At 47.2% G+C, this 25,776-nt stretch overlaps 1 protein-coding gene across 3 annotated transcripts in view; it reads left to right on the top strand.

Annotated features, from left to right (window-relative positions):
- The window catches only part of NRG2 (neuregulin 2), a 331,862-nt gene that overhangs the window by 115,913 nt on the left and 190,173 nt on the right, over nucleotides 1-25,776 (top strand). Inside the window, exons 3-4 of one of the 3 annotated variants that reach the window (XR_004646758.1) lie at nucleotides 10,866-11,014; nucleotides 12,653-13,189. The exons of the other annotated variants lie outside the window; for them this stretch is intronic. The gene's annotated coding sequence lies outside the window, so the exon portion shown is untranslated. Of the gene's footprint in view, nucleotides 1-10,865; nucleotides 11,015-12,652; nucleotides 13,190-25,776 lie in introns of those variants that run through there. 3 annotated transcript variants of the gene reach the window in all.

The raw sequence follows: 25,776 nt of genomic DNA, 5'->3' as shown, positions 1-25,776 counted from the left end.
TGATTACGGGATTGTTGATTCAAACCATTTGCAGCTTTCCCAGATGCACAGAAAACTAGGGAGGATGCAGTCGATATAAATATAAAAAAGTCCAGTGCATGGGGCTGGATTGGACAGGCTGGGCTAAATGGCTTGTTTTCTGTGCCTGACATTTCACAAGGCCTAATTAAGGACCTATTAGCTGATTAGCATCACCTGAGAACAAAAATCAACTCGATTAATTAAGGTTAATAGGCAGCACCTGTCCTTAATGGTGCACTGAAATGTTTTACTAAAAAGGACTGTGTGAGATCCTAACCTATTCAGGGTACAATTCTTCCCCGCTGCTGTGTTGCAGAAAAATCCCCCAAATTAGGTACTTAGAAGTAAAAAGATTACCACTTTATGTTTAAAGAGACACTCAGATTAAAATCATGTATTTAAAAATAATAATTCATTTTCTTGCATCTGGAATTAACAACACCATAGATTATTAGAAGTCAATGAATGTTTAAAATCTAGTTTACTTTTCCTGCAAGTCAATTTTTTTTGCATTTTATTCAGTTTGGACAATTTAAAATAGACTTGCCTGTTTCATTTGTTTGTCAGGTCAATTTTACTCTGGTTCTCCTACACTGACACAGTCCTGCAGCATAGGGGATGCATGTGATGAAATTTTCTGACACACTAGCTATTAATATTTGATTTGGACACGTTTGGGAATACAGGAGTGCCATGAAAACTGTAGTAAGGAACTGAACTGGGACTCCTATATGTGCACTGTTTTTATATAATTACATAGCAAAAACCACATTAAAGAATGTTAAGATTGCAAAGTCAAATACTCAAACTTTAGAAAATGCTAGAGTTAGTGTTGCCTGGGCCATCTTAATTCAGCCTCCTTGTGCATCTGCATTATGAGCCAGTCTTTAATTACATTATCAAATACTGTGGGGAACTGAGGCACCGAGATATTAATGTCAAAAGCATACACTAAATTTGGATGTGCCAGTCAGTCTCAATGGTTAAAATTTGGCAGTTATAAGCAACTGAAAACCAGGTCTTATAATGCAAAGCATCAGGTAACCTTAACTATAGGCATCACTACAGTAACTCCTCACTTAAAGTCGTCCCGGTTAATGCTGTTTTGTTGTTATGTTGCTGATCAATTAGGGAACATGCTTGTTTAAAGTTGTGTAATGCTCCCTTCTAACCTCGTTTGGCAGCCGCCTGCTTTGTCCACTGCTTGCAGGACGAGCAGCCTGTTGCAGCTAGCTGGTGGGGGCTTGGAACCAAGGTGGACTGGCAGCCCCCATATCAGCTTCCCCATCAGCTCCCCGCTCCCCTAAATTCCCTGTGCAGCAGCTGCCGGCAGTTCAGCTGTGTCCCTCCTCCCACTGCCATGTGCTGCTCCTACCCTCTGCCTTGGAGCTGCTCCCTGAGACTCCTGCTTGCTGTGCGGGGGGGAAGGAAGGAAGTGGAGGGCTAATGTCAGTGTCCCCTGTCCCCCTCCCCCTGCTCCTGCACCCCACTTACCCCATCTTCCATAGAGCATGGGGGACACACCAGGGCTCTGGATGGACGGAGCTTGCAGCAGCTGAGGTCTCAGCAAGCTGATCTAATTAACAAGGCAGTGTACTTAAAGGGGAAATGTGCATATCCTCCTCCATTCCTGCTGCCTTGTAGAGTGAGAGAGTTAACTCTTGAGGTCTCAGCCAATTGCTAGTTCATCATTTAGCAGTAAGGGAAACATCCCACCTTCTGACTCCTCCACCTCAACCAAGCTTCACGATCATCATCACTGTGTACCAGTATTAAATTGTTTGTTTAAAACTTATACTGTATGTGTGTGTGTGTGTGTGTATATATATATATATATATATATAGAGAGAGAGAGAGAGAGAGAGAGAGAGTCTTTTGTCGGGTGAAAAAAATTTCCCTGGAACCTAACCCCCTCATTTACATTAATTCTTATGGGGAAATTGGATTCGCTTAACATTGTTTCGCTTAAAGTTGAATTTTTCAGAAACATAACTACAACGTTAAGTGAGGAGTTACTGTACCTGCACCGCCTGCGATAATAATGAATCATAATAGTACTTTGTAATTCTGAGCCAGCTTTATCCTGAGGATCTCAAAGTGAGTTGCAAATACACCTCTACCCCGATATAACGCGACCCAATATAACACAAATTCAGATATAATGTGGTAAAGCAGTGCTCCGGGGGGGGGGGGGGCACTGCACACTCCGGCGGATCAAAGCAAGTTGGATATAATGCGGTAAGATTTTTTGGCTCCCGAGGACAGCGTTATATGGGGGTAGAGGTGTATTAATGAAATAACCCTCATATACACGTCTGGGTGGTATCCCCATTTTACAGATGGGGGAACAGGGAGCTTGGAAAGGTTCAGTGTCTTGACCAGGGTCACCCAGCCAGTCTGTAGTAGAACTGGGAAGAGAACCAAGGTGTCCTCTTCTGAGTCCTTTGCTTTCAGCCAAGAGATCATTCCTTCCTCTCCTGGTCCCTGTATGTGTGATGGTTTACCCCTGAGGTGGAAGGAGATGAATGACCCTCGTGAAATCTCCTCGAAGAGCCATTAGAGCAGGTACAGACCAGACAGGGCTGGCTACAGCACCCTCTGGAGGGAGCAAGTCGCTAAAACTTTTATGGCCTGATTTTCAGAGCTTCTGAGCCACTGATGTCATGTGGAGCTGCGGGTGCTCTGCCCCTTTGGAAACCAGGCCGCTGATGTGCAGGGGAAAGAAAGCAATATCGCCAAACAAGAAGGAGTCACCTTTGGGGGCTGCAGAGGGTTGGATAGTGGAGCCTGAACCAGATCCCTTAGTTCTGAATTAGACCATGTGACTGGCTGAGATCCTGGCTGGGCAGAGCTGAGATGACAGAAGTTGGGGCTTTGTATGCCAAGAGCTGGACAGCAACACTGGCTAAACTGTTACAAAGTGAATTCCCATGCCATCATACGGCAAAATGTGGTAAAGGCTTTGAGGGCGGATCATAAGAGGGCCAGCTGGTCCAGATTCTGTTACATGAACGGCCTCGCCTTAGTCCCCGAAGGGGTGACTATAAATGTTTAAAGAAAAGCAAGGAGGCTTCAGGATTGTGCATTTTCCATGGGAACCTAGGATAAGGGGCTGGAGCAAGTTGGAAATGTAATGCGGTCCTAAATGGGGGGGATGGTGAACTGGCCAATAACCTGAATGGAAATGGAGAAATCCAGGGGTAAGTATTAATACATTCAAACTAGAATTCTCTGCGGGTGGACGCTCACTCCAGGACCACAGGCTCCGCTGCCCAAATCATATGCAAAATTCTCCATTTATATTTATAATGAAGTCTGTCCCATGTGACCGGTGACCATGAGAACACCCATGTGGCTGACAAGCATCCGTTCCCTGCAGAGCTGATGTTCTGATAGAAGTGCAGTGGAATGGTATACAGTCCATTGGGTGACAAAGCTGTTGGGCTGAAGATGGGCGGTGGCCTCTTGGCCAGGATTCATGGTTTTATTTGCTTTTGCTAAGATGCAAAATTTTGGATTCAGAATTGTAATAGAGACTGGGCCAGATCCAGAGCTGATATAGATCAATGAAGTCAATAAAGTTGATGGAGCTTTGCTGATCCACACCTGCTGAGAAATAGCTATTCTTGTTTGTGGATAATTGTGTGTGTGTGTGTGTGTGTGTGTGTGTGAGAGAGAGAGAGAGAGAGAGAGCGCTGTAAAACTCTCCTGCTGCAACAGATCCTTTGTGTGAGGAGTGTGTGGCAGAGACAGGGTTAACCAGAGCTTGGACCATGATGTCAAGTCTGGACCAGCTGGGGGTGCCTGAGTGGGGTGGGGAGAGCTCCTTGGGGCACAGGGAGGGTCTGGGAGCCTACACGTAGTTTATCTTCTGTGTTCTAAGTGGTCCCATCAATGTCCAGCAAAAATAAAAGCCAAACTATAGATTTATGCTGGTGATTTAATCCCTGATAAGCACAAACCTGAAGGCTCCCACAAAAGCTCACTGGGGTTTGACAGATCAACTGAAACATATGGCACAATGACACCGATAAGGGACAATGGGTGTTCCTCTGCTAGGTGCGGCGCCGCATAATTTATGACGAGTGCCCAGGCCTTTCTGTCAAGGGACTCGTTTGCATCTGTATTCTCTGTCTGCATTAGAGACCCATTCCTGCTGATCCTCCCAGCTCAACGTGGAACCATTTTACTTGCTCCCTCTAGCAGTGTTGTGGTGAATCTATGTGAACTTGATCCTGCCCCTCCCCCCTGCCCTCTTTCCCTGGTGAGCAGAATCGGCTTATGGATTCTGCAGAGAGACGCTCTCTTCTTCCATCCCACCCTCCTCACCTCTGTAGGTGACCGGAACTACGCGTCTGCTCCTTGTACTCCTTCCCCCCCTTTGTAAAGGCCCCTGCCTCTTATCAGCATCCAAACCAGTGCAAGCCGCTTGCGCCCCTTTGCCCCTTCCTAGTCTCATCCCCACGGCGCCGGTAACGTTCCCGTTAGAGCTGTAAATTGCTTGAGTAGCATGTCTGTGGAATGTGATTGGACTGTGCTCATACATGTCCTTTGTTTGCCCTGGGTTGCCAAACACCAAGCAGATGGTTTTATTGTATCAGTGATCAACAAGCTGCACCCTAACGAGCTTCCATCTAAGGTCTGACTAACAAGATAATAAATTAGTGGATGACTTCCTATTTCTCCTTGATATTGCCCACTTCCCCAGACCTCGGGTGCCTGTTTGCTGCGGTGCCATGGCCAGATGTTGACATTCTGTGCACCTTTTCCATACTCTTTGTTAAGAGAATTTAACGCTGGGGCAAGAAGCCAAATTGAGGGCCCTGGAGACGGGAGCTGTGAAGAATGGGTGCAGCACATGGGGCAGTACGAAACACACTGCCTGTGGGCCTCAGTCTTGTTCTGCAGGGACAGAGTCCTGAGTTGTCAGGGAAGAGACAGTACTTAGTCATAATGAATATAACAGAGATTTTTTACTGAGGCTGCTGGTCACACATAAACCGTAGAATCATAGAAGATTAGGGTTGGAAAAGACCTGAGGAGGTCATCTAGTCCAACCCCCTGCTCAAAGCAGGACCAACATCAACTAAATCATCCCATCCAGGGCTTTGTCAAGCCGGGCCTTCAAAACCTCCAAGGATGTAGATTCCACCACCTCCCTAGGTAACCCATTCCAGTGCTTCACCGCCCTCCTAGTGAAATAGTGTTTCCTAATACCCAACCTAGATCTCCCCACTGTAACTTGAGACCATTGCTCCTTGTTCTGTCATCTGCCACCACTGAGAACAGCCGAGCTCCATCCTCTTTGGAACACCCCTACAGGTAGTTGAAGGCTGCTATCAAATCCCCCCTCACTCTTCTCTTCTGCAGACTAAACAAGCCCAGTTCCCTCAGCCTCTCTTCGTAAGTCATGTGCCCCAGCACCCTGATCATTTTCATTGCCGTCCGCTGGACTCTCTCCAATTTGTCCACATCCTTTCTGTAATGGGGGGCCCAAAACTGGACGCAATACTCCAGATGTGGCCTCACCAGTGCCGAATAGAAAGGAATAATCACTTCCCTTGATCTGCTGGCAATGCTCCTACTAATGCAGCCCAATATGCCGTTAGTCTTCTTGGCAACAAGAGAACACTGTTGACTCATATCCAGCTTCTCGTCTACTGTAATCCCCATGTCCTTTTCTGCAGAACTGCTGCTTTGCCAGTTGGTCCCCAGCCTGTAGCGGTGTATGGGATTCTTCTGTCCTAAGTGCAGGACTCTGCACTTGTCCTTGTTGAACCTCATCATATTTCTTTTGGCCCAATCCTCCAATTTTTCTAGGTCACTCTGGACCCTATCCCTACCTTCCAGCATATCTATCTGTCCCCACAGCTTAGCGACATCTGCGAACTTGCTGAGGGTGCAATCCATCCCATCATCCAGATCATTAATAAAGATGTTGAACAAAACCGGCCCCAGGACCGACCCCTGGGGTACTCCGCTTGATACCAGCTGCCAACTAGACATTGAGCTGTTGATCACTACCCATTGAGCCCGACAAGCTAGCCAGCTTTTTATCCACCTTATAGTCCATTCATCCAATCCGTACTTTTTTAACTTGCTGGCAAGAATACTGTGAGAGACCGTATCAAAAGCTTTGCTAAAGTCAAGATATATCACATACACTGCTTTCCCCATATCCACAGAGCCAGTTATCTCATCGTAGAAGGGAATCAGGTCCTCACTGGTTCTCTAGCTCCCAGGCTAATACAGCCTGTGCTGTCTCATGGCACCATACAGGGCTTCCTTAAATCCTGGCCTGGAGGAAGCAGTCAGGGAATGAACTGCTGACTATACTATAGGACGCACAGGGAACTCATTCCCTTGGACTTCCAATAAGAGGGTCAGTTGTTGACCTATGACAGAAATGGTCTATTTAAACATTGTACTTATCATTCTGTGATCAGTTGTGGATCAGTTTGCCAGATTTTGACACCATACTTAAGTGGAAACCTGGAAATTAATAATCAATCCATCTCACATTAGATACAAACCAAAACCATTGGCCGAATGCTCTGGGCTGTCTGGGTTTGCTTTGTGTCATTCAATCACAAAACATCAGTGGGACTTTGGGATCATTCATTCAACCCGTGTCCCCTCGCCTTTCTTTTAAAACAGTTTATTTGTGCTTTGACAGGATATTTCCAGGTAAGAACCTGGGTAAAAATACATGAGAAATACACACACAGATATAGAGGTTTTCAAGGTGGCACTTTCTAAAAAGAGAAAAGCATAGGGCCACCACTACTGAGGTCAATATTTTATTGGAGTTAGGTCTTTGAAGATGTTGACCTGGATTCTCCATAATTACATAGATAGCACCATATTGCTATACAGCTAGGCACATGGGTGTTTGAGGCAGACTTGCTATAACTGGTTAAGTCAGCATTATTTATCCAGCATCTAAATGAGAGACTAACACAGTTTTCTAGTTACAGTGGGATGTAGTTCAGCTTGAGGTTGCTGTTTATCTTTGTTTCTTACATATTTTAAAGAGATAATTAATTGTAGTTCATGGCTAGCGTTCCTCAAACTCCATCTTGGGACTGTCCAGTCCAAGCTGTGAGCTGTTCCATGTCTCCTACTCCTGGTAGTGACAGCTTTGACTCTTGGGAAGCACAGAGTGGTGAGGTATTCCTATGCTGCTATTGCTAAGATTCTGAATAAACATCTTCCTTTGCTATTTCATGCATGTCTCCAAGTATGTGATGTGTTGGGGTTTTTTTTGACTGGATTGTGGGTCAACATCTTTCTGTATGTGTGACCAAAATGTTTGTATGTATGGGCAGTCCAAGAAAATGTGTGTGTGGAGATGTATTGGCTCAGTCTCCCCAACAGAAGTTGGAAAGTTTCAGAGTTTGGGTGCCTAGAAGTCATGGGTGCAGTATAAATGCCTAGATCATAGAAATCAGGACTGGAAGGTACCTCCAGAGGTCATCTTGTCCATCCCCCTGCACTGAGGTAGGACCACGTAAACCAAGACCATCCTGACAGGTGTTTGTCCAACCTGTTCTTAAAAACCTTCAATGACGGGGATTCCACAACCTCTGTAGAGCTTAATTATCTTTATAGTTAATAAGATTTCTTAATATTTAACAAATTTCCCTTGCTGAAACCTAAGCTGATTACTTCTTGTCCTATGCTTGGTGGACCTGGAGAACAATTGATCACCATCCTCTTTATTGCAGCCTTTAAGAGACAAAGAGATCACTTTCTTGAGGATTCTGGTATATAGAAGATGCAGTGGTTACTGTCCAGTGGAATTCTCTGTGGGATGGGGAGGAGTTAGCGGATGTGTGTTTTGGAGGACATGTGCCTACAAATCGTCTTCTATGGCCCCTCAGACTCTGCTTCCCACTTTTACTTTCTTGGCTCTGCCTTGTCTATCTCAGCACTGTTCAATGCCGCAGAGAGAAGGGCAAGTTTGTCCTACTGAGCTGCCTGATTTCTGGAGTCTTTCCAAGCTGGGATGTGGGTCGCTGTATGCCTGGCCTGGGCAGGTGGTAATGTTGAAGTTGGAGATATTTATAAAAGTCTGATCTTTGAAGATCAGAGCATCAGGGCATTTTTGGGCGAGTTGTTCAAATGCTTTCAAGTGTGAACCTTGGCAGAGCTGGTGCAGGTGGGTCAGACTGTCCCACTCCCATCTTGATCCTCAGTGGCAATGGACAGTAGAGGTTGTGGAACAAACCTTCTGCTGGCCTGTGCACCTCCCCTGAAACTGTCTGGGTTGTTAAGCCAAGGCAGACATTAGCCCCTGATAAGCCAGTGATTGGGCAGTGGGTACCCCATGCTGGTCTGAGTATGAGCCATTCATTTTAAACCATTCTACTATGTCCATATCTCACCAGCATCTTTTTTGGTGTGTGTGTGTGTTAAGGAAACCAGAAGAACTAGCTAGGCTGCTCTAGGGGATTTACTCTGAAAACTTCTGTATGTTGCTGGAGATAAGAGCTCTAGGCTCTGGTTCAGGCTCTGACTTTACAAACTCATAGACATTAGTGAAGGAAAATACCTGCATTAGATGCATATCCACTTAGTGATTTGTTTAGCCCTGCGGTACATGCCTAGCTCCACCCTTTTCTCATAAACCCCTTAACCACCCTGTTGCATCCCTCTAACTTCCCTGCACTTTGTTGATCTGTTTCTGGTGTCACGGTGCCCAGAGTCCTGCAGCTGTTGAGGTGGGGTCTCCCCAGAGTTCTGCCCTCTCAGCTCTGGGGCACGGTGCTGGTGTGTACAGATAGCCCAAATATACAGTCATTTCTTTTGCTGCTGTGTCATGTCACAGGCTCATTTACAGTAACCCCTCTAGTCTCTTTCAGTATCACTCTTTTCAGCTTCTCAACCCTGGAAATGGCCATTGTGCTGCTGTTTTATCCTACTAATGAATAACCCTCCAACTTCAACTGCCTCTAGTCTTATCAGAGTGAATAAGAATAGATATTTCTATAGCATCTTTCATCCACAAGGACTCTGAAACGTTTTACAGGCTGTAGACATAGGGATAACTCTCCTGCCACAGCAATGCAGACACCTTTGGGGTTGGGTGCAGCAGCAACACTATGCAACAGTTTTTAACAGGGAATGAGCAATAGCTTCTCCAGGTGAAAGTAAAGGGGGAATATAGGGGAGCTGGTGTGATAAGTGTAATTGGGGATTTGGCCAGGATGCCAGAGGGATCTCTCCTGCTGTGGGATCAGAGACTGGTTTTCCGGCTTGTCCATAGTAGCACAGTGCCCTCTAGCACCTCTCAGAGCTCTGCCATCCAAGCACTGCCAGGCCCCGGCTTAGTTTGAGATCTGACCAGATTCCAGCCTGCCTGTCGCCTGAATATGGAGCAATCTAGTCTGATGCTCCAGCCGGATGCTGCTTCTCCCAGCTCTGCGAGTTCTGCTGCAGCGGACACGTCAGTAAGAGAGGAGAAGCCTCTGGGAACCGGTGTCTGTCCCTCTTATAGGTTCTGTTGCTTCCCAGACCGAGGAACCCCTGGCTCATGCTTTCTTGGGATTATGGGGCACATAAGCCGGCTCCGCGGTGGCCCGACTGATCCTCACCTGTGATGATGCTGTGGCCGGGGTGTGTGTTGCTCTCTGGGGGCAGGTGATGGAACTGCTTTGGGGTGAGGAGACAAGGAGCATACAAGAGACCTCCCCTCTCCACTCCCTTCCTCTGCACAGCCTGCCTCTCTCTGGGTCCTGCACAGAGGCCCAGGGCTGCAAAGCCCTGCTGAGCCATCAAGGCTAGAAGAAAGGGGTGGGGCAGCTGTCCTTCAGTGCAGTGGGGGGGGGTGGGGCAAGGGAGGTGCTTTCTCCTCTCCCAGGTTTATTGTATGGGAGAAGGGGGTTTCTTTGACCCCTGGGCTCTGTCCCAGGACCCTTAAGGATCTCTGGGGCCTGGTATCCATCAGCCATGGAGTGCTTCCCCAGCCTGTGCGGTGCCTTCCCTATAGCATCCCCAAGGGCATCCCCTATACCTCCCCTATACCATCCCCAAAGTGGTGGAGGAATGGGCAGGAGGAGGAGCTGTGTAGCAGGCAGAGAGGGAACAATACCCCGGCTGGATCCCCGTGGTCTACTACGAGCACGGCGTGAAGTCGGATCATGCAGCTGCTGCAGGCTCCGCTCCTGGAAGGGGCAGGGCCTTTAAGCGACCCTACAGAGTCCCCTGCAGCTCTTTTGTGGCAGAGCTAGCATACATCCTGGGCTTGACTGGTGCCAGCTTTGTCTTTTCCGTACCTAAGGGACCAGCTCTGCTTCGGCAGGGACCAGGCCTCCATGATCCAATTGGGCCTTTTGATCTCTGATGGCTCTGATTCTCCTTGAGCCCCCTGTAATGGGGTCACCCCCATGTCAGGGTCCTGCACTCCCCAACCTCCTTCCGTTCCCCTTTCCCACTACAAACAGCAATGCACTCATCATCTCAGAAACCCTCCTGCTAAACCCCAGGTCTGGCTGCCCCTGCACCCTTGGCAGGCCATGTTCCACCTCCACCCCAGCTCTCTCTGCAGCTCCTCATCGGCAGCGCCTCCTGACCGGTTGGCAACAATTGCAAAATGAAAATGTCTCCTGCAGCGTTTTTCAGTTTTGCCACAAAAACATTACAGAGCCAAGAGCCAGAAGCTTCTCCTGCAGCCCGGTCTGTGCTCGGTGACCTGGATGGGACCTAGGCAAGGCCCTGTTTAGCAGTGCTGGGAGCGATGGTATCTCTCATGTAAGTGCTCTCAAAATAATGATCTGATCCTCAGGAGTGACAGACGTTCAGGTTGAGACTGACGTGTGGCCCCATCTCTCCTTTTCTTTCAGATATGGCGTGATTCCTGCCTTTCTCTGTCCCCGGTGTTCTGGAGGGGAAAGGTAGCTTGGTGGATCTACAGCTGACCTCAGAGATCCCAGATCCGTATGCTGTATAATTAGTCAGGAGGCCACATATGGGACGTGCCAGAGCAGACGAGGTGAGTCCATCTGAAGAGAACAGCTAGCAGCTCTAGTGACAGCATGGGCATGAATTCCTTATGGAGTGGCTGTCAGGGCTCCAGAGCTGCGACTGCAGCCAGCATATAAAATGTATCCCTAAGGGTTCCTGCCGGAGCTGAGAAATGGGCTCTACAAGGAATATGACTCAGTGAATTGGGATCATGTAACATTAAGGTGACAGCTTGTGAGACATACTGGTTGTGTTGCTCCATCTGTCTTTGCTGGTTGCTCCCAATGGTCTTGCTTTTTGGTTGATTTCTTAGAGCCATTCCCAGTCTCCTCCTTAGTGCCGAGACAGACTCCTAGTGATAAGAGATGGGACAGACCTAGGAGCTCCCCGTGTCTGTTGATCCACCTAGCCAGTTCAGTGTTGTTACCTACAGTGCATTGCCCAAAGCTTACTCAAGCCTTGGCTTAACTGAATGCAGGTGATGAGGTTCCACCTCTCCCTTTGGGAGACCCTGCGGGGTTTTCACCTTCCTCTTCAGCCCAGGGCATGGGTCACTTGCTGGTTAGAATTAGAGTAAATGGTGGATTCTCTGAAACTTGAAGTCTTTAAATCAAGATATAAGGAGTAACTCAGCCAGACGTTAGAGTCTATCACAGGAGTGGATGGGTGAGGTTCTGTGGCCTGTGATGTGCAGGAGGTCAGACTGGATGATCATGATGGTCCCTTCTGGCCTTAAAGTCTGTGAGACAGTCTGTGTACTTCATGGCTAGGACGTGCTCTGCGAGAGCCTCCATTTTTATTTGCTTACTTCCATCCCATTTGCCTAACTGCTGCAAGCTTGGCCCATCCTGTCCTATTGTCCTCGCTCCTGAGTATATACACCGTTCCAATATTGGCTTCACTTTGTGTATGACAAATAGTGACGAATGATCTGTCGATACTTGTAAGACAGTTTAGGATCAGATCTAGCTAGTGCTATCGTGAGCAGGGGACCGGGAGTAACGACTCCTCATAGTCTAGTCCCAGCTTGGACAAGGACTTGGGCAAGTTTGATCCATGTGTATAATAGGGATGTTGATCCCTTACAAAAGGCATTTTGTAGGTTAATTAATGCTGGCAGAGTTTTGAGTTCCATGGAAGAAAGTCGCTATAGAGGTGCGAAGGGTTATTATTAAGGTCAACCAAAATGCAGTAGCCGATCTATTGAATCCTGACAGTAGGGAATGGGATGTGATTGCTCATTAGTCGTCCCCATGCCAGTGACTTCTGTAGGGAATTCCTAGATTTTGAAGCCCAGCGATTCCCCATGAACAGTCATCCACAGTTCACTGCTGGACAGTAAGCATGATGCTGTAAGAAGCAGGGGCTGGGAATGCGTATCCTGTCTGATGATTTGGAGTCTGGTGTTTCTTAATTCACCATGTTAGGCAGGGAAAGAGCCAGGAAGGCAGGGTGGAGCTGCTATTGTATCATGGGAAAGGCCGATCTGCCCACAGCAAGCGCAGATGGACTGGTCATCTTGGACTTGCTTGCTCTTGCATTTACTGGTGAGCTTAAACCTCGGTGTATCAAGTGATGTACAGATTGTGTTTAGGGAAACGTCCTGTACAGTGAGGAAGCCCCGTGTGACCTATGAGGTGTCATGATTTTCTTTTTAATTTCCTAGGGATGAAGGCGAGCGAGGAAGAGGATGAACTCTCCACAGAACTAAAGAAGATCCAAAGGCAGTGGACAAGGGTCAGGGAGAAAATAGGCCTGAAACATTGTTGTTCAGAGGCTGTCAATCACCTGTTAGATTGACGGGGAAAGGAAGGCGGGATCATTTCCAGATGGATGGGGTTGGATTTTTTTCTCCTTGTGCTATATTGTTGTATTGCCTTTGTTATCCATTTTGATCCTTCTCTTCTGAAAATGTTCACTCCACTCTGTACTGTATACAACGGCTGCATGTGCTTCCAGCATCCCAAAATCTCCAGTGCATTCTGTGCGGATAAAGTTGGTAAAATAAAAGCCATCCGCTCCTCTGAAGTTGTTTGCTTTGCCAGTGTTTTCTTTGGCTGATGTGTTTGAGGCATGTCCTCGTGTATGCATGAGTGTATGTGTTGGAGTTAATGGACAAGGACGAGGGATAATTTGCAGGTAGCTGGATGGATAAAAAATGCATCGTGCAATGCTGCTGGAAGCCTAAGTGCTTGTCTGTGGGTCTCTTTTCAAAGATCCTCCTGAGATAATGGCTGTAATCTTTCCAGGACTGGAGTGATGCACAAGCAGAGGCAGCAGATTGGGTCTCTTTGCCCTGTGGTCACGATTCAACAGGATACACAACACAATTAGCAAGCTGCACCCAGACCTGATTCCTCTCTCTGTCCCACGTGGCACTTTATAAAAGCCTACAGGGCAAAGCGGGCGTGGAGTGGGAGGTGCCCAGTTGATTGAACTATACATGCAGAAAGGACAGCACAGGATGTGGATGGATCCTGCTGCACGTGATGCGGAATGACAGCAAGACTGGTGGCTAGCTCCAACAAGTCATGTTTCACTGGGACCTGAGGGGTCATGAGGAGGAACAATGGCCTGGAACTAGGAAAGGGAAAATTCAAGCTTGCACGGAAGCCTTTTTCCATCTGAATGTATCTCCATTTGTTAATAATCCCACTTTGGGCTTCCCTATTGCTTGCGATAGAAGCTGGCCAAGTATGGTTTGATGAATCATGTATTCAGTAAATTCCATGAGATTTAAAAAAAAATGATTCAGTGAGTCTTTTTCTTGTTATTTTTATATTTTTTCAGCCCATGGATCTGGCTGGATAATCTGTAAACAGAATTGGCTCTTGCAAAACATTTCAGAAGAGATCTGAGTACCACTTTCTGTACGGAAGACGGGTGGCCTAGTGGACAGAGTACAGACTTAGGCTCAGGCGACTCTTGGTTCTCTTCCTAGCTCTGACACTGGTTTGCTGGGTGACCTTAGCAAGCTACTTCTTTTCCCAGGGTCTCAGTTTGCAATATGGGGATCATGATAGTGACCACCTTTGTAAAGTGCTTTCTGGGGATGAAAAGTGCTGTGTTATTATTTAAGTCACATTATTGTGCCTTTTGTGCAGCTGCATGATCACAGGATGGGCACCTGGTCACACTTCTCAATATTTATTGAAAGGATTTCAGCCTGCCACCCTTCCATCTACCCCCCCCACACACACATATTCTCACTCTTTGGGCAGCAAAATGGGTACGATTTCTGCTGCACAGGAATGGGGCAGGTTATGGGGAGCCCTCCCAGAGCTCCACATTCTTTACTACCTGTGCTTGGGGAGGGACAGAGCTGGTGCATGCTTGACTATGTGGATCTTCTGGTTAAACCCCACAACTTGTGGCCTGGAGTGGAGAATTTCTTCCCTTCACCATCCTGCTGAGCACCAAGCCCTGGTCTCAGGTCTGGTGCAGGGAACGGAGGCTGGCCCAAAGGAAGGGACGTTGCCGACAGGAGACTGGTGACACGTCCATGGCACTGACTCCTTGCCCCACAGCGAGATGTGGCACGCCCATCAGTAGCCCAGGTGCACTGTACTTCAGGAGAGGGGTTAGTACGAATTGTCTGCTGGCGTCCTGAGGGTCCCACTCCTGGTTTGATGCTTACCACCCTCATGTAATCCTTGCAGAGAGGCCAAAGACAGATGGGGCAATAGAGACTGAGCTCCTCTCTCGCTCGTGGAGCAGGGTTCACCTGCACAGTTCACTGCGCTTCTGCTGCTCAGAACCACCGAGTTAGCTCTGTCGTCAGCATGAAGCTCACTGCCTTCCATGCCAAAAGATCCCAAAACACTTGGCCACCCACATAAACACAACCAGTATTTAACTGCAGCCACCTATGGGCTGCAACGTATCGGTTCCTTTCCAGCCCTGACATCTGTGCATTGTGGAGAACTCCATATTCCAAAACATACCTTCAACCTGAGTGCTTGCCATGGAGCTCACAGAATACATCATTAATCAAACATCACTAGCCCAGCATTCCTGCAAAGTAACTCGCAATGGTTGAACCCACAACGGGGAAGTCCACAACATCATTATCTCATGGCCCCTGGTCTATGTAGATCCAGAGAGAGGATAAGGGGAACAGATTACACTCTGCGTATTTTCACATCCCAGCACTAGGTGTCAGTGCAGCACCCCTCTCCTGACATCCTCCTGTGACGATGCAAGAATTCCCTGCCATTCTCTGTGGCTAATTCCTCCTTTGACTCTTTTGAAATCCTCCTGCTCACTCATGGCACTAAGATGACATCAGTCTGCAGACAGTTTAATTAAACAGCTTTCCTCTTGCAGTCATTACTATGGTCTCATAATTAAGCAGCACTTAATCGACACACCAAAGCTGTACTTCTCTTGATCTGAAGTTGTGGTTGATTCCCAAGTGCCAGTAGCAGGTGAGAGGTTGTTTTGCTCCTTTCCCATGCTCCTTCTCCATCTTGGGCTGTACGCCAGCTGTGCCTCTCTGGCTTCTGCTCCACAACCTGTGTCCAAATCCACTGGTGTTTCCATCTTGCTCCTTGTTCTCTCAGCTCTGCTTGCTGGCAGGCTTGAGTTTTGGAGGATCCCCACCTGGTTTGGATGTGTTTCCCTAGAGCACCCTTCCCCATTCCCCCGATTCTGGCCTCCTGTTTCTGCCCGACCCTCAGTTGCTGCTCTAGAGTTTTACCTTTGCTGGCTGGAGTGGGGCTGAGCTGAGAGGGGTTTTGCTGTGGTCTCAACCATTGGTCCATGAACAGGCACCCACACCAAGCTGCCAGACTCCAGGGCGCCAGTCCAAAGAACGATCATTTCTAGCTATTGTGTTGTTAAGGCAACCCAGGGTCCTCCGCAAACCACAACTAGGCTCTGTCCCTGCTCCATGGCCCTGCCTCCCTACTTGGCATGGCAGTGACAGGGACCTTCCCATCTCTCCCAGAGAGGCTGGGCCAGCAGCATGGGGCCTTTTTCCTCTCCTGGATGTGGAGTAGCAGCTGGGCCCCATTTCCTCAGGAGCAGTCGGAGTGGCAGCAGAGTCCTTTCCTCATCAGAGAGGCAGAGGTGGCTGCAGGGGATCCCAGTACTTATACCCTGGCTGCTATGCTATCTGCGTGGGTGGGCTGGCCATGCTATACTCTTTCTCTCCTGCCACACACACAGTCCTGAGCAGTGCCCCCAGAGCAGTGAGTCTTAGAGTTAACATCCCATTGAGATGCATGGGGGCAGTTCACCCTCTCAGAGCGATTGTCTCAGGCTCTCTGCAGACTCAGGCAGACGTTGCTGCATCATTTATGCTTTGGTCACATTTTCAAGCTTTTCTTTGCAACCACGAGGAATAGAAATTTCCTTTTTTTAAATGAAAGCTGAGATTTGGTGTAATCACATGACTGCAGGGGGCTGGGGCCGGGGGCCCTGGGACAGTTGTGCTCAGGCTGCTGGGGAGAGGGAGAGCTCAGTGGTTTGAGCATTGGCCTACTAAACTCATGGTTGTGAGTTCAATCCTTGAGGGGGGCACTTAGGGCTCTGGGGCAAAAATCAGAAGTTGGTCCTGCTAGTGAAGGCAGGGGGCTGGACTTTTTAACCTTTCAGGGTCCCTTCTAGTTCTATGAGATAGGTATATCTCCATTTATTATATTATAATCCAGCTCTGTCTGTAGTTGCTGCTGGAGCAAAGATTCCCAGAGAATATCTATTATAAAACCCTACCTTTCACATGCTCATAAATTTTCAAAACAGGCCTCTTTTGGGCTGAGAACCCAGCCTTTTGAGTACCTAGTCATTTGGGATTAGGGCTTTAAATTCGGTTCATAAAGGGCTGGACAGCCAGCAGAGTTCCAGGGGCATTGGCTTGATGTCCTCCTTGCCTGTATTTGCTGGCTAGCAGCCACGCTGCTGCATTCTGTGCGAGCTACAGCCCGGTGCTTAATTTGTAATGAAAGAAGTGCCAGGGCTCAAGCAATTTTTTTACTTTCATAACTGATGTGGCCCTGGCAAGCCCCGGCGCAAATTAAGCACTGGCTACAGCTGCCTGAAGCGTGGCATTCATCCTCAGATCGAGGGAGTTGCGGTCCCCAGTGGGGCTGTTTCAGGAGTGAGCGCTATCCTTGGTAGTGGGGTTGGTGGGAGCAGACACTAAGTATGCAGTTAGGCTCCAGTGCTGCAAAGATTGAAGCATGTGCTTGGAGGCAATGGGATCATTCACGAGTGTAAAGTGAAACCCATAGAAAAGTCTTTGTGGGTTCAGGGCCTCAGTTGGTCAAAGGAACTTACAAACTGTTACTCCTGAGGGAATTCTGCACCAAAAAATTAAACATTCTGTTCAACCCCCTCCTCCCCAAAATTCTGCTCACAATATTTTAGAATTCTGCAAATTTTATGTTCAAAATACCTGTCAGCAAGTATATCTGTAACAATACAAAGCAACAGAGATTCCTGTGGCACCTTTAAGACTAACGGATGTATTGGAGCATAAGCTTTCATGGGTGAATGCCCACTGCGTCTGACGAAGTGGGCATTTACCCACGAAAGCTTATGCTCCAATACATCTGTTAGTCTTAAAGGTGCCACAGGACTCTCTGTTGCTTTTTACAGATCCAGACTAACACGGCTACCCCTCTGATACTGTAACAATACAGACACGCACAAAAATTCCCCCAGAAGGAGAGAGTTAAAGAAACCCCTATGACAACCCAGTTCCTGTTTCTCTGCCTCCTCCCCCCCGGAGCCCAGCTGGGGGGCCAGACACCCTCCCAACCCCAGGACCCAGCTGCGGGGTGTCCCCCCAGTCAATACACCTTAACCCCCGAGAGCCCAGCCGCAGGCCTCCCCCCCAGCCCAGACACCCACACCCACTCCCCCACAGAGCCCAGCTGTGCTCCCCTCCCAGATACCCACACTCCCCCCCACTCCAGAGCCCAGGGGAAGCAGCCTGATGGCTCCGTCTGGGCTTGCACGGAGTTTCCTCCTCGCCTCAGGGCGTGCTGAGAACAGCAGTTGCTGGGAATGCTCCAGCTCCCTCTCTCTCCCCCCGGCAGTGTCTTCTATGTGCCCGCCAGGCTCTGCTAGGTCCAGCGGCCCCCAGTGGTGGACAGAAGCAAGTGCAGCCCATTTCTGTGGGTGGGAGTGGGGGAAGGAAATTCTGCGTGCACAGTATTAATTTCTGCAAAATTCTGCATTGCACGGTAGTGCAGAATTCCCCCAGGAGTAAAGCTGTGCTGTGCAAAAGGAGGGGAACCTGTAAGGTTTGCAAGCCAGTTAACCCTGGAGGCAGGAGCTTACAAACTCTGGTGGGCCACAAACAGAGAAGTCCCTGAGCAAAAGGACTTGGTTAGCTCAGCAGGGTGCATGCCTGCAGGGCAAGGAATAGGAAGGCAAACAGAATAGCTCTGGCCATTTTTCCTTTCCCTTTTAAAAGCATCTTGCTGCATTGCCTTTGGTTTTGCTTTTGACTTCTTCTTTAAAACAAAAAACATTCTAGCAAATGACTTGCAAAGAGCTGTGTTAATACAACATCAGGGCTGTGCAGTCAACATCCCAAGCATCAGGAAATGCAAATGCCAAGGTTCCATCAGCAACTTAATGAGACACCCCCCTCCTTGTACATGTGGAGTGTTTTCTAGTCCTATTAATTTTAAGCCCAATACCATATATTCTGCTTTATGACCTAGAATGCATATTGTAAAATACTGGGTGTGCATCACAACTGACCGAATGCGACTGTAACCACAGCTTTTGCATTATTTACTTTACCTGCATAATTTTATTATTATTTAAGTGCAAACGGGGCTCATTATCAGAGTATTAATGTGATTTTTTTTCATTTAATTTCCAGTGGACCAGATTTGCTCCAGGTGTAACTACACTGGAATTAGACCGTGGATAAACTGGACCCAGGATGGCTGCAAGCAGCCATGTTGCTAAGTGTGGCAGCCCTGTTGTCTCAGATATAACAGGTCTTTCAGTTCTGTCTGCTTTCTTTTATTTGATCAATAAGCACCAGCTGTGGCGTGGACACCTGACACCACCAGCTCATTTTAGAGAGGCTGCCAAGTGTGGTTATAACTTTTGATCACTGTCAGCTCAGGCTGGATTTGAATTGATGACTTGGAGGAGAAATATTCTAAATCTGAGCTCAGTGGACAACTGGGGACATATTGCCAGCTGCAAAACAAGCAAATAAGATGGCTGGATGTATAACAAGGGGAATCGAAAGTGATGATGCTAATAAATTCACTAGCGAAGGCCTTGAGATGTCTCCTTTGGTGCTGGGTACCGTGTTGGCCACTGGGCTTCAGGAGCATTAAAATTGTGATGACTGAATGTATAGTAGGTACCTACGCTTTGAAATATGTTTATTATGGGCTATTGCCTTTTTCTTTCACTAGAGGAGCAAGACCTGATTTTACTGTCTCTAGCAAAAATGAAATGCCACTGGCTGCGGGTATAATTGAGCAGGCAGGGTGCAGCATCTTTTCTTGGAAGCGTAGACACTGGCGTGTCCCAAGCTGCTGCCAGTGGCAGCCATACATTGTGTGGGCAGGTTGGGGAGGCTACTGACTTGGTTGCTTTTGCAACCATTGTAAACCAACCAGGTTCACCAGGCAGCTCGTTGCTCTAGCAGTCTGCAGTGTGACTCTTGCTTTTGGCCTGGGAGGTGATGGGTTCAAATTGTGAGAGAGAGCTTGTCGAGAGCAAAATACCTTCAGGAGAGCTGAGGGCTAGTCTCAGCTTTGCCATGGCCTCACAACAGACTGGGTTCTTGACCATGTTGGTGTGCTGAGCCTACTGACCAATACTGTCCCAGTGTTTCCTTGTGCTCTGCTGTTTATCTCTATCAGTTGTCTCTTGTCTTATACTTAGATTGGAAGCTGTTGGGGGCCAGATCTGTCTTTTTGTTCTACAATGTCTAGCACACGGGGGCCTGCTCTATGACTGGTGCTATGGTAATACAAGAAATAATAAGTAGTTCTGGTATTAATTAATTAATTAATTAATTAGTTATGTTATTGCCTTGGAATCCAGTCATAGATCATTGTCTGATTGTATTGTACACACACACAACAAAAAGAGCTGCCTCCAAAACCTACAGCTAGAGTACAAGACGAGAAACAAGAGGTGAGTACAGCAAACACAGCAAAACAAGGAAACTGTACTGCTCCCGTTACTCCTATTGACTTGTACCTTATGGCCTGGGTAGTGCCACTAACTGTGTGAGGGGGAAAGTACTATTCATTGTGAGTAAAGGGGTCAGAATCTGGTCCCCTGACGTTCAGCTGAACTCTGTAAAATGGAGATATTGTTGCCTAGCTCATGCAGGGAGAGTGAGACTTAATTCACTGAGGTTTGTAAGCATTTGGAAATTCTTGGAGGGCTGTTACTGAAATCCAAAGGTAACAAAGCCTGTGATATTGACGTAAAATAATGTCACCAATGGTTTGTGTCCACCACAGTGTGTAATTACATTATGTCATGTTAATGAACACGATTGCAAGTTGCAGAATAAGCAAGGAACGAATGGGATTAACAGGACTAGCAATAAGCACTTGTTCCTTGCTTATGCAACAGTTTACAATTGTTTGTGCTAGTTGGCATGTGTTCAAACATGATTCCAAACTGTAGTGTAGATAAGCCTTAGAGGGGAGACGGGTCAGAGGAAAGGATTTTCTACCAAATCTCTTCTTGTTTTCCCACCCACCTCAGGTGTATGCAAATGACACAATCTGCATACATCTAGTGATATCATAAACCCCACTTTGTTGTGAGTCAAACTTGGGTATGACATCACCAAAAGAGGCCCAGCTGACCTATCAGAAAATGGCTTTTGACAGTTGGGAAAAATGAAGGTTTACGAGTGCACCAGGGAAGTGCACCAGGACCTGGAGAGGAAGCTGCCTGGTGAGGGTAAAACTCAGGGCACAGAACTGAGATTGAAGAGAGGTCAGACCCGGCTTGAAATCAGAAAAGGGCTTTTTCACCAATTGCCTCATTCACAGGGTGCAGGTAACCTGCGATAGCAAGGGAATAGTGGGGGAGGAGTTACATGTTGGAATGGACACAGACCTGGCTATCCCTAACATCCCTAACATGGGTAGACATAGCAGGAAGCCAGAGGTGAGATGGCTGGCCCAATCAGTCTATGTACTTTGCCGTACAGACTGTGATGAGAACACATCTAGCATTTTTAAAACTAAGGTCATGATTAAAATAGCTGTTGCTTGTGGAGGTATATGCCATACAGGACTCGGAGCCTGAAGAGACGCACTAAGCTATCCTTACCATATTCCGCTCATTCACTCTTCTGGGCTAAGAGATTTTTTCTGGGTGTGTTGTTGATGGGCTCTGTTAACGTGATTTTTGTCATTACCCTGAGCTGTCATGCCGAAGGGCAGGTGAGCAGACAGGGTGCTGGAGGTGGGCCTTTTTCACAACAGTTTTGCAAGGCTGCCCTAGCAAATCTTATTCTGTGTTGCAATATGCTCCTTGTCTAGATCAATATAGTTGGGCTACTAGATGGATTGGAACATGAACGCTGGAACTGCTAGCGCAGGTGGGGAAACAGAGTGTGTTTTCTCAGGAAAACTGGCAGAAAACCGTTTCTCTTTGTCATTGGAATGTCAACATTTTTGAAACCAGACCTTGTCTATGCCCTTTGCCCCGCAATGTCTGCCCACCCTCCTGCCTCTTGGCACCCGCTTGACATTTGTGAAGGTGAACAAGAAAGCATTGTAACTTCAGATTTCAATAATTTGATGACATTTCCCCCAATTTCTCCTGAATTCGGCACAGACACTTCAGAAAGTTCTCCCAGACACTAGCGGGGGGTTGACTTCTGCAGAGTCCCTGCCCCTAGCCTTACAGGATGTTACGATGAGGCTGTACTCCATGCTGATGCCGGGCTCATGGAATAGGGCATCAGTTTTCCGAGGGCTCTTTTCCCACAGGATTGGGATTTGAACTCATTAGATGTGGCAGTACCTTGAGCATCCTGTAGGGATGATCCCAGCACTGCTCAGGAGAGTTGTGATGAACCTCTCTTTAGTTCAGAATGGTGCATACAGGAGCAGCAGCACCTTCTTCCAAACACGGTGGTCCTTTCTCAGATTGGAATTTGTCCTGGTTCAGGCAGCAAACCCACTGAAAGCAATGGGAGTAAAAACTAGTCCTTTAGTAAACGTGTTCCCTGATGGCTAGAGATCAAACAATAGGTTAATGGGATTTATTGTAACTAGAGCTAGTCAAGAAACATTGGTGCCAAAAAGAGTTTGCTGAAAAGCAATTTTTTTTTGGTTTGCATTTTTCAGGTTTCCGATGAACCCCTCCACCTCCCCAAAACTAGACATTTTTCAGTTGTCAAATTTGGGCTTTTTGACTGAAATGGGAAAAATGTCAAATTAAATGGCCACAGGAAATGTCCAGTTTGATGAAAAAGCCATTGAAAAAAGACAGAAATTTTTCAGCCAGCTGTAACTGTAACTTGCAGCCTGTATCCCTCTTGCAAGGCCTGTCAGTCTAATCTTGATCAGTGTAATAACTTACCCATCATGGATCCAAGGCCCAGAAAGGTGCTGAGGTTAAACTGACTTCCTAAGCAACTGGTTTGGTCTCTGCGGAAGAACTCCATCCACTCTTGGCAACCAGCAGCCTTGTTGTTGGAAGCCTTATGTCCTTGCAGGACTGTGAGATGGCATTATCATCTGAAATATTTGAATGCTCTTTCTCATAAACTCACACCTGCTTACAAAGGTAGCTTGTTCCCATGGCTTGCAATCCTTGTGTTATCGTGTTAGACACGCATGCAAGCTTTTCAGGAGCTTCCCTGTTTATTTTGAGCTCTTCTTATTCTTATCTCTCTGTTTTATTTGTGATTTCTTTATGTTTTATTGGTTCACTGACTTTCCTAGGCATTGTTTTAGTTGAGAAGTGTGTGTTCTCAGTGAAAGGTGCTGGGTTCTTAGCCCTGGTGATTGTACTCCTCTCTCTGGCCACAGAACAATGAGCAAGCATCCTTACATTGCCTTGCCAATGTGCCTCAACACTGACCTGGGCACACCACGTCTAGGGTTAAAATGTTCCGGGCCTCCTTTCGGAAAAGAATTTTGATTAGTTCCCATATTGTATCAGTAGCGAATTTGCTTTTTTGGGAGGCAAATACTTGATTCAGCAAAGCATGTCAGCATGTGCTTAACTTCAACTGGGTTAACTCTAAAGTATGTATGTGGGTTGGGGGGAAAGGTGACTTTAAGCCACCATTACACCCCTCAGATCCTGGATATAGCTTGGGGTTGGCTGCAATATTAACTAAACACAGGTATAAGGAGGCAGTGTTTTCCTAGTGGTTCGAGATGCAAACTTGGATTCAAGACTCCTGGATTCTATTCCCACTCCTGTCTCCAACTTACTGTCTGACCTTGGATCATTTACCCACCTCCCTATATCTTAGTTTACCCGTGGGTAAAATAGGAATAATACTGGTTAATATTTTAGTGTTTGTCTTAAAATAATTAAAATTTCTACAGAGTTAGAGGATCCTGAGATGAAAGAGGTAAAGTATTGTTATAATTTCAGCAGTATAAATGCTCAGAAATGACTAAGATTGTCCTATGGAGCAACGTTTCCTATGAAAATAATGATCTGCTGTTCAGCCAGGCCAGGGTAGAAATAGACTAGGTCTTGTCCCAGGAATATGCAGAACTGCTTGGCAGTGCCCCAGTCAGGAGAGAAAATTCTCTGCTCTGTCCTGACTACGAGGGGTTAATATGATAGTATGTGCTGTTATGGAGCAGCTTGCAGAATACAGTTAGCTCCTGTACTGACATATATAATAATAGTAATCGTGGACCTGTGATCAGGGCACCTTCCTTTCAGTCAAACACTGCGATTGCTGGTACCAGCCACAGGTTATAAACTCATTTTGGCAGAAGGCCATAAAACTCCTTTTCGCCGTGAGACATGGAGGCGTCTGGTGTCAGGCTGACACAAACCATTTGACGGGGGAAAGTTCCTCTCCCTGTGGGATTGTATAGGGCTGATCTCTTTAGCGGTATTAGGGGTACACAGAGGGGCTGATAACAGGCATTAATATTTATTGCTGTGGGGTTATTGGGCCTGCTGTTCACCCAAACTCCTTAGCCTGCTTTGGTTATTATCTGCTGAGTGCAACAGGTTTATCAGCAAGTTCAAGCATGTTTGGACTGCAAGGTCTTTCCTGGTGTCTGGAATGTGAAGTTGCTGCAATCTGCCTTTAGTATCATGCTCATCATTCAAGGTACCGTTAGACAAAATCTCTCTCTCTGTCCTACCCCTCTGCTTTGGTTTCCTGGCTGTTCATGAGGCCCCAGTCCTCTCCATCGCTCTGCTGGGGCAATGTTTCCACTGTGCAGGGATGGGAGGGGGGCAGGATAGCAGGAGTTCAAGGGGCCTCATGGTACAACCGTGTTCAGTAGCTTTCTAGGAGTGGGCTGGGAATGCGCTAGGAGATCCAGCACTGTGGGAATTCTCTGGTACCTTGCTGGCCCATGGGAAACAGGCTGTGGAGTGGTGATAGTGCCATTGTGTGGCATGAGGGGAGCCGTCCTCCTCCTTCCCCTGTGGAGATCCTCAGTGGCCAAGGTTTGGTGTGCAGCATATTGCTACTATGTTCATTGCTCAGTGTGTTCATTAGCTTCTCAGTGAAGGCAAGGTAGCAACACACTCTGCTATGGCAGAGCAGAGCATGTGCCCCCTCATGTATTCATTCCCTCTGGGGCACCCTGGCACTGGCCACTGATGGAAGACTGGATACTGGGCTACATGGACCTTTGGTCTGACCCAATGTGGCCATTCTTATGTTCTTATGATCAACCTACCAAGGCCAACTGATTTTTTGGCTCCCAATGGTTTATTACCACATGTTTCCAGCAGGCACATTCACACTGTTACTATTGCACAAACCACATAATCAAACAGGATAATAACTGCTATTCATGTGGCTTGTTCTAATCACTTGGACAAAAGGAAACGAGGCAACAAAGTTGTTAGATTTTGTGATAAAGTTTTATTTTCTCCAGGCTCACTAGCACACACAACCAAAACCAAACCAGGTTGGACAGAGACAAGGTGTTTGATACAAAAAAACAAGGCCAAACCAGTTGCTGATGAAGTTTCCTGTCTGAGCAAGGACATGCCTGCAACAGGACAACTGGAAAGTGTCTTCCTTCTTATTGTCACAGGAGACAATATTGTTGTTAATTTCTATCCCAAGGTGAGTGTGCTGTTGTGGAGGTCTAGAAAAGCTTGTGAATGAGGTATCCCCTCATCAGAGGGTTGCTGCCTTTTTGAGAAGATCTCTGGCTCTCAAAGTATGCAAGGTGAACACTTCCAGATGGAGTCGCTAATCCTGTGGGAACAGGCTGAGCGTGTCAATAAATGATGCAGCTCCATGTAGAAAGAGGGATGTTTGGATAATTACAGTAGGTAATTAATTGTATAATAACATGATAACAGAGAGTACAAGATAAGCTGCCGTCATTTCCAGTGCACATGCATTATGCGAGGGATAATTACAATGGTGTGTGAGAGATGCTCCAGTTAAGGTGTGAGAAGCTGGTTTTCGGATGTTGATAATTTTGCCAGGCTTAATTCCTCCAGGGGCCACACGGGGTCTTCGTCTCCAAAGAGCATTTGTTGATAGTTGTTTTTCCAGTTGTGTCAAACAATTTAGTTTGGCTCCTTTTTGACATGAAAGGGAAAACGTCTGTCCTGTGGGCTTTGGAAAAGATGTGACTTGGGAAGGTTGGATGGAAT

The sequence above is a fragment of the Trachemys scripta genome, chromosome 8 (assembly GCF_013100865.1).
Source record: "Trachemys scripta elegans isolate TJP31775 chromosome 8, CAS_Tse_1.0, whole genome shotgun sequence".
NCBI classification, from domain to species: Eukaryota; Metazoa; Chordata; order Testudines; family Emydidae; genus Trachemys; species Trachemys scripta.
The sequence above is the reverse complement of the archived record's forward strand: the minus strand, read 5'-3'. Positions and strand labels throughout refer to the sequence as shown.